A 9,333-nucleotide genomic window follows, 5' to 3' on the forward strand; every position below is an offset into this window, starting at 1 on the left:
CTGTTATTTCTCCTTTTGTATAGAAATTAACACTGTTTCCTGCTAAAAACAACGAGGCTTTATCATGCCCATTATGCACAATGCTCCAAATAACATACTGAGACACTAATCCACTGGCCTTTCAGCTAAACGGCTACTCCAATAATCACCTTGAGGCAATGCTGACTTAACACCATAATTATAATGAATCAAAGAATGATTACAAGCCTTTCCCTCTCTCTAATTTCCTATCCTCAATTCCCTTGTCTGCACTTCTGTTTTCCTCTAGAGCTCACTGCCGGTGCTCAATAATATCCGTTTGTACCAGAAAAAGGATGAAATACTTATTCATGCTACTGAATGATCAACATCTCTGCACAACAGTTTGATGGCCAATTATCTTGGCTCAGACCCATTTTTTAAAAAAGCAGTAAATGTTAATTATGACTTCTCTGGCAAGTGCTCCTCATAAGATTCAATTCCTGAGCAGCCAAGAATAATGAAGGATGAAATTCTTCACACTGTACTGCAGCAGTCTTCCAAAAGAAAGTAATCTCAATCCAGGATGGGGGTTCTTTTCCAAGAAGCAAGCAGAGCTCCTCGCAGGATCAGGAGCCCAGCCAGTCTGACTTCTGCATGTATAGATGCCATTTAGGGGTGCCTGTTGATGAAGAACAAAAAATGAATTGGTGAACAGATGATTGGTGTGATGATCTATAACAGAATAAGCCACACACTGCAGGAGGTATAGAGGAGACTGAATGCACATTCCTCTTTCCAGCTCTGTTCTACATCAAAGAGAGGGGAGATTCAAATCTCCAATGCTTTTCAAAGAGCTGGTCAGCGCTGGCAAATCTGACAGCAACAAGCATCCCTTGGACAGGTAGGCAGATGTAGATTTGTGCTCACAGCTGCTCATGCCCACTCTACTGTTTTGCACGTGGATTTTCTGCATCAAGGCAAATGCTCTTTGTACAGACTTCTGCCTGAATGCTATGAAACATTAGCAAGTCACTCCAACTTTCCTCAGTGAAAGAAGCACCCTCAACCCCCCTTCTCGCTTCGATCATTAAAAAAGCAAGGAAGTTATGAAACATGACCAAGTGAAAATTTGCACAAAGCTAAAAGCAGGGGTGCCAACTTGAATAAAATATTGTGGGGGCCCAGGTAAGCCTCGCCCCACATAAACGAAAACATGATGCAGCGCACCCCCACCATTTGAATGGGAATACCCATTAACTTTCTGGGGACTTGGCCCCCTGAAATATTTTATTGTGGTTGGCTCCTGTGGCAAATTGGAAGCATAGAGGACTCAGCTACATTAGTCAAAAAGCAACGCTTTTAATGTGTTATAAACATGCAACACCAGATGGCACCAGAGAGAAAATAAAAATAAAAATCTAAGTGATTTTTACATAGCGTTTTTTCTTTCGTTATAATGATTTAATGGTTGATTTATTTATAGTGGTTTTTTCCCCTGTGTGAAGAGCCAACCAGAGTTGAAGCAGAACGCTATCTAGGCTAGTCGCCTACTTCAAGTCTTTTCACCCAGAGCTCCCTTCTCCTCCTCACAGATCGATCCAAGCAGATCACAATGTGCTGGAATCATAGTGTAAGTGGAAGACATTTACAGAACAAGTACAAGAGAAGAAAAACATGGCGCTATGTTGAGAAAGCTCTACAATCCAAATAAAATAAAATATGGAGTATCTATTAAAGTAACATACATAGATGCTTTTATATATATGCCCCCTTTCCACAGTTCAAAACATGCTCAAGGCGGCTTGCAACATGAAAAGAGCACATGGGATGCTCTCCCCCTCTCCTCCCTCCATTCCCTTCCTGAATCTGTTCTAGAGAATCTGTTCTTCAACACTCTGGAACAGATCTGGGGAGTCTGTAGGGGTGTTGCGGGGGCGAGGGAAGAAGTCCCATTGTGCAAGTGGAAATCCTTACACTGACGGGACGTGGTGACTGACTATTTCTCATATACTCCCCCGTTTTGGGGGAATTCTAATTTGAAGAGATGCTATTTTTAAGCAGAAAAAATAGCATGGGGAAAGGATTACACTCCCTCTCCCCTGGTGCGGGGGTCCTAATCTAATTCAGGCCTCTAAACCAACAGGTCATCTTAATCACAGCTCTGCCACATCACAACTAGCTTGGCCCGGAAGACCAGGGATGTGAAATCAGTAAACTCCTGGACTTCTTTTAAAGCTTTGCTAACACTTACGGCTGAGAGAAAAGCTGACTATTGTGGGATGGGAAGTAGAGGGTGGAACCCTGAAGGCTAAGAAAGCAGAAAAGCTCAAATTAATCATGAATGTGTTTATTTTAAAGAAAATCATTATCTTACGACCGATTTGTGATTGAGTTTCTTTTAACTCATCTAATGGCCTTTAAGAATCAAATCCTTGTGTTGGTAGCAAAACGATTGTCTGAGTGATTCATCCAGATGCAGTGAAACATTTGAACCACTGTAGAGGCAAGCAATTTCAGGGCAGGGGGAGTCAGTGATGTAATTAATTACAGCTAATTATGATTTGCATTGCTATTCAAGCCATGGAGCATTAATCTTTATAATAGTGGGGGAATCATTTTGAAGAAAACAGGTATCTGTTCGTAAGTAAACACTGCTGACATTCAAAATCTTTTTTGTAAACCGCTTCAATGTTTTTATACAATCAAGTGTTGAATTAATTTTATGGAATCAACAAACAAACAAACAAATAAGCAAACAAATAAATAAATAACTGGTGGTTACTTACTGATGGGGAATGAGCATTCCCTTGGGGAAAAGGTGATGCTGGAAGCATGCAACCTACATTGCACAGGGATTGTTCAAACTGCAACCCAGCTGTGACATACATTATGTTGCTCTGCCTATTACGACCAACTGTGGAGATTCAGTCTAGTGTTAATTTCAATTACACCATCATTACTTTCTTGTCAAAGTTTTTACAAAATGGAATTATTTATATTAGTGGTACTTCAGTAGGCTTCCTTGTCTTCAATACCTAAAGAGAATGTATTATTTTTTTTCTTTCTTGGGGAGAATTTTAATGTACAGTGGTACCTCGGGTTAAGAACTTAATTCATTCCGGAGGTCCGTACTTAACCTGAAACTGTTCTTAACCTGAAGCACCACTTTAGCTAATGGGGCCTCCCACTGCTGCCGTGCCACCAGAACACGATTTCTGTTCTCATCCTGAAGCAAAGTTCTTAACCTGAAGCACTATTTCTGGGTTAGCAGAGTCTGTAACCTGAAGCGTATGTAACCTGAGGTACCACTGTACTTATTTTATCTTCAGAGAACACCACCCATAAAGGAATACATAATAATATTACCAGAAAATATTTGAACAAGTGATCCATTAGTTAATCCAAATATGTGTTTGCCTTGCCCAAATTTCAATTTGCACCACTTCTTTGAAAGAAATTTCCCACTGTCTACACCAGAGATGGGGAAATTGGGGTCATCCAGACGTTGCTGAACTACAATTCCATACCCCTCAACTGTCCTGATTTGACCAGAATATCCTGGAATTACAAAAGCCATCTTGGCTTCTGATTGGATCCCAGGGTGTCTCATTTTGGCTCCTGAGCTCTGGTGCGAGTCAGCTGGCTTGCACCAGAGCACGGAACCAAAAAGACGTGTATTTTCACAGGGTGGGAGAGGGGGCCCGAATGAGAAGGGGAATGGCCTCTATCAAGGTGTCTGGTGGAAACAGAGGTCACTGAGGTGGGTGGATGTATCTGCAGAGAAGGTGGGGAGGCGTTGGTGAGGGGAGTGTTTTTAAGTGTGTTGAGGAGCCAGGTTGTGTACGATTTTCATCAGTGGGATGTTGGAGGGTATGCAATTCCCCGCAATCATCGCTGATTGCTAGCTATGCTGGGGCTGTTAGGAGCTGCAGTATAACAACTATGGAGGTCCATAGGTCCCCCATTCCTGATGTATATCTATTTGCATGATGGAATGCATGCGTGTATCATATGCGCACACTGGTGGAAACCTTGGCTAACTGGGGCTTCTTTCCATGCGTACATGTGGCTACTGGACCATGTACATACACCACATGTGGCAATGTACATTTTTAAAATTATTGAGAGGTTGCTACACTCCCTTTCACCAAAAATGACCACAAGGTGGTTTGAAACAAGGCCACATAAAACACAATAAGTAAGAACATGAAGAAAAAGTCTCATAAAAGACATAAAGAGCATAATTGGCAGCATTATAATGTTTTTAAAAATGACCTGATCAGCCTCTCAAAGCCTAACAAAAAGTTGATTTTTTAAACTGGATGTCTAAATGTATATAAAGTTGGAACAAGACACATTTCAGAGAGGAGTTCATTCCATAGACACAGCCTAAGGCTGGTGCAGCTGGGAGAATTTTCCTGTCAGACAATCGTATAGACGGTCGCAAGTCATACTGAGGGTGTTTATTTTAGTGGTGCTACCAATTTTTCCCTGTTGAAAAAAACAGACCCATCTTTTTTTCTACACTGCCTGTTTAAAAAAGCAGTCTTGTCTTTTTGTTAGAGTTTTATTTAAACCCCTCGAAAAGAAAGAACATTATTGATAGGTGTATTTATTGCAGTTGTCTAGGAATTTATTTGAGAATTATGATCAGTCTGATCCCTGCACAGAAAATGGTAACAGCTTTGCAAAAGCCAGACATCAGCCTGGGCCTTCATATTGGCCGATAGGTATTGACAGGACTAGCACCAGACAAGCTTGATTCACTTTGTTCAGGCCTTTGCTTCTCAGTGAAGCATGCTGGACTGTCAGCACACCATTCATCACAGTTACGGGTGTCAGCCACAGTAGATGAAGTAGCAGCTGCCACAGCATCAGCACGGGGGTTGGGGGGGTGAGGAAAGCCAGTTTTCAAAATGGCGAATAGGGCAGGATGTAAAAGAGATCTGGCAGGGGAGAGGGGAACCTGGGGATGTCAGAAACTCCAAGTCTCCCTGTTTTCCAGGGACAGTTCCAGATTTATAGAAGCCATCCAAGTTTCTGATTTGATCCCAGAATGTCCTGCTTTTCCTTAGGACGTCCCTATTTTGATTGGAGAAATGTTGGATGTTATGGAGTTATGTGACTCCCAAGCCAAGGACATAAGTAACTATACAACCTTTAGAAGACATCGGAACGCAGTCCTATATAGGGAAGTTTTTTTTAAAAAAATGTTTCGTGTTTTATTATGTTTTTATATATGTTTGAAGCCGATCAGAGTGGCTAGCGCAACCCACTCAGATGGACGGGATATAATAATAATAATGATGATGATGGAAGTCCCTATTTTCATTGGATAAATGTTGGAGGGTATGGGATGTGTGTGTGTGTGGAAACAAAAGAACAATAACAGGATAGGAGAATACAGGGCCAGCCCAAGACATTTTGCAGCCTGAGGCGTCGCAGCATCAATGCTGCCCTCCTCCACTGTGCTCATGGTGCATAGGAGTGCTCAGGGCTAGTCAAGTTGAAGCCAAAAATTCATCAGTACCTTCCCCTCACACTTCTTGGCAAAGAAAAGCAACAACAAATTAAATAGCTAACATTTTGCCTCCCTTTCATGACACTCAAACTCTGTTGCCTCAGACACCTGCCTCACTCTGCCTAATGGTAGGCCTGAATACAAGCCACTAAGCTACACGGCAAGGATCCTCAACCTGTCAGGATATATAAACTGCTAATTTAGTAATGTAGGAAGCTTCCTTGTGTCAGGGTGCACTATTTTTGCTTCTTAGTTGTGTATTATGTACTCTGGCTAGCTGTGGCTCTCCAGGGTTTCTTAGGCCACATTCCCACCATACATTTAAATCTATTTATTGCATTCAAATTCCCCTTTTTCCTCCAAGGAGCTCAAGGTGGCACACATGGTTCCCCCCCTTCCTTGTCTACTTCATACAACAACCCTGTGAGGTATGTTAGGCTGAGAGGCAGTGACTGACAGAGAAGTCACTCAGTGAGTTTCATGGCCAAGTGGGGATTTGAACTCTGGGCTTCCAGGTCCTAGTCCAACATTCTAACTACTACACCACACTGGCTCTCACATTTCCAGACTGGTTAACTATCAACCCCTCTTCACAGGGAACTCTGGGAACTGTAACTCTGGAAGGGGAAGGGGGATCTCCAAACAACTCTCAGCCCCCTGAACAAACTACTACATAATTCTTTTGAAGAAGTCATGATTGCTTAAAAGTGGTCTCAGATTGCTTTAAATGTATGATGTGAATGTGTAAGAGAGAAGCCTTCCTTATCAGATGCAGCCTTCAGCAGCTTCAAAACAGTCTTTAAGACATTTCTTCTTAAGTTGGAGAAGTTGGTATTCTCAGTGCTATTTTTATAGAAAAAGAGGTGCTGGAGCTCACCATGAACACCTCCCTCATTGTCTTAGAATGACAATGGCACCAACCTGGGAGGTGCTGGAACTGAATTCCAGTGGGAAAAAAGCCCTGGGTGTTGTTATTTAATTTATATTTATATGTATAATGCCAAAACAGGCTTCTAAAGGGTTTATAAAATACAAAACCCAGTTACATATTGGACTGGAGAGGAGATTCATTTAGTAAGTAAAACATGGGAAAGATGCATCTCTCTTGTATCATTTGTTTCATATGCTGCACAGATTTCCGGCAGCCTAGATTTTTCAGGGGTGTTTGTGTGTTTGCTTAATCTTGTTCGAAAAGCAGCCATACAGGGCCTTGATTAGATTCCATTGGCCTAAGGTTAGAAAGAACCTTCTGCTTTTCCCCATGGCATAGTTGCCTATTTACTCATGCTTGGCTTTTACTATTCCAGCCACCTCATGGGTATTGGCATTTCTTGTTTTGAATGTATGGAGGTAGTTTATTATTACTGTGATTAGTTTTCTGGGATTGACTCCCTGGCAAAGTGGGATTATATATGTGTTGCTTGCACCACAATGTCACAAGCAATCAGTCTACAAAAGAGATAGGCGAGGCGCACAAGTGTGCCTCCAAATCAAACAGCTGTGGACTCAGCACAACAGCTTCAGAAGAAAGATGCTGCAGGCCCCATACTCAGCTGCACATGTGAGTTCCCTTAATAGTTTGTCGCTGAAGAAAATTACGGTGGCATTGGGGAATCCATTGTTGAAATGGATACCGCTTAGGGATGCTTGAGGAATTCAATTCTTTGTGAATTCCGATATGATCTGCACCTCCCAGGCTAATGTGCGGATCAGGATATCTCTGCCCATCACATGTCTTTCACTTCCTCATGTGTAGTTTGAGAGAATATATGTTTTAAATAGTCTTTAAATGTGATTCTCCTGTGTAGATTCTATACTGCCCCCCCCCCCCAATTTAATGGGACAATGGGTTGGAGTGGACTCAAGAGTGAATACATGTGAAAATGATGTGGAACACAAGTCCCTTGGACTGCTATAAATAATACTGTAATTGATATACTCAACTGGGAACATAGGACCACTTCATAGTTCCTCCCCCCCCCCATATGTGGGAGATTTGTTTCAACAAAAGAAAATGGTCACTTGTGAAGTGGCTCGTGAAACATAATCTCATGTAAGTTTACTTGGAGTTAGTTTCTATTATGTCCAATGTGCCTTGCTGTGTAGAAAGTGAGTCCAGGACTGCTGCCTTGGTGAGCCATATGTCTGGACAGATATGCAACACAGGGTTATTGTGCCTAACCCACATATCACAGGTGAAAGAAACAGCCATGAAATGGCATTGGGTTGTCTCCAAAGCAGTGCCAGGAGAGTTCTGCTGTTGCAGCAGCACTTCTATTTCCTTTCCTCTTTCTGCTGGCTCGCCAACCCTCCAGATTTTGAGAATGTAGAGGGTGTTGCAAGGAAGAGGAGAGGAGGGGAACCTTCAGTTCTGCTAGCATAGGAACAGGAGAGTTGGATACCACCCTTTGTTCTCAGAAATCCTCCTAAAAATTCCTCCCTTGGGAGAATTTTGTATATTAAATATCTGGTACTGAAATATTTGATTGAATGCTTGTTATTGAACACATTGTACCTTCAAAGTTAAAGAAGCTTTTTTACTGTAAAATAGCATAAATATTCATAGGCGACAGGCTACTTCATCAGATGCTGAACTGGAACATCTGATAAAGTAGGCTGTCACTTACATAGGCTTATGCCATTTTACAATATGAAGCTTCTAAAAAGTTAGACTCAAGGTGCCATCCAGCATGTCTTTATCTTTATTATAGAAGACTAACATAGCTTTCACAATATAAAATATTTGATGTCGAAAACTCTCCGGAAATCCTTTAGTTGCTCAAACACATGCCAAGGACTGTATTCAATATGTTTGGTCTCCTTATTTTACATCCAATAATATCCAATCTCAATATTTATTTTGATTTGAAGGAGATGCATAAGCTTTTGGTAAGGTGCAAGGGAGTAACGAAACAGCAATATGATGGAGCTTACAGATGTATACAATAATGGCTTTGCAGCACAACATTAGCCAATACATACCTAGGTGTGGAATAGCACAGAGTAGTTTTGAATTGTCTACCTTCATGGAACATTTCCCACACTGAATTGTCTGCCAATTACCGGTAGCTTTGAGCATCTGGCACAGAATGACACACCTGTGCACCACAGAAGATGCTGAGAGGCATGTCCTAGAGGGCACATTCAGCTCATGGCATTGTGCATTGTGAAATCATCTTACCACCACACATTATGCACCAGGGCAACTATTGTGTGCAACTTGCTTGTGGCCAGTATCTGTTAAAGTATTTGCCACAGGGACCTAACTCAGTGGTCAGAGAACTCTCCTCCATCTATTTTGCGGCTTTGCATATTCTCTTCTGATGGAACAACGACTGTTGCTTGTAGTCACAATATGGCCTTTAGGTTTCACTGTCTGCAGTAGAAACCATCAGCTTCTCCTTAATTTGACTTCTTGTCTGCTCAGCACATTGCAAGAACCCTTACTGCAAATAAATTAGCTTGGGCATAAAAGGTAAACATAGTTATTTTTAAATGGCACGTCTGAGCACGGAAATGGTGCACAGATGCTGCTAACACTCCCTAGTGGTAATGTGTCCTGATACTTAAGTGACATTTCAGCAGTTCATTGCCCTCATTAAACAATCCTTCCCCATTCTTCAAAGTTGCCTCCAGGAAAAATAAAGAGGAGAAAGAACTGAATAGATCAGAAGGTGTTTCAGATTCTAGGTACCAATGCTTTAGACTTCTCGGTATCCCCCATCTTGAACATTTATTTAAAGTAAAGCTGCAGCTTTTAAAATAATAATAATAATGTTGCAAAAGTTGGGTGCCACCCCCATCCTCTCCCAAGTGGTAGCAAGATTCTAGGGGGTTTCAGGTACTCACCC

General features: G+C 41.7%; 1 long non-coding RNA gene across 1 annotated transcript; it reads right to left on the minus strand.

Annotated features, from left to right (window-relative positions):
* Window positions 1-310: 310 nt before the first annotated feature.
* On the minus strand, window positions 311-8,602 carry LOC308474068. Its single transcript, XR_013984479.1, has 2 exons — window positions 8,465-8,602; window positions 311-640 (listed from the first exon to the last, which is right to left on the minus strand). It is a non-coding gene; the product is annotated as an uncharacterized lncRNA (long non-coding RNA).
* Between the last annotated feature and the right edge of the window lie 731 nt (window positions 8,603-9,333).

Source organism: Podarcis pityusensis (genome assembly GCF_964106645.2).
Source record: "Podarcis pityusensis genome assembly, chromosome: 3".
In the NCBI taxonomy this organism is placed as follows: Eukaryota; Metazoa; Chordata; class Lepidosauria; order Squamata; family Lacertidae; genus Podarcis; species Podarcis pityusensis.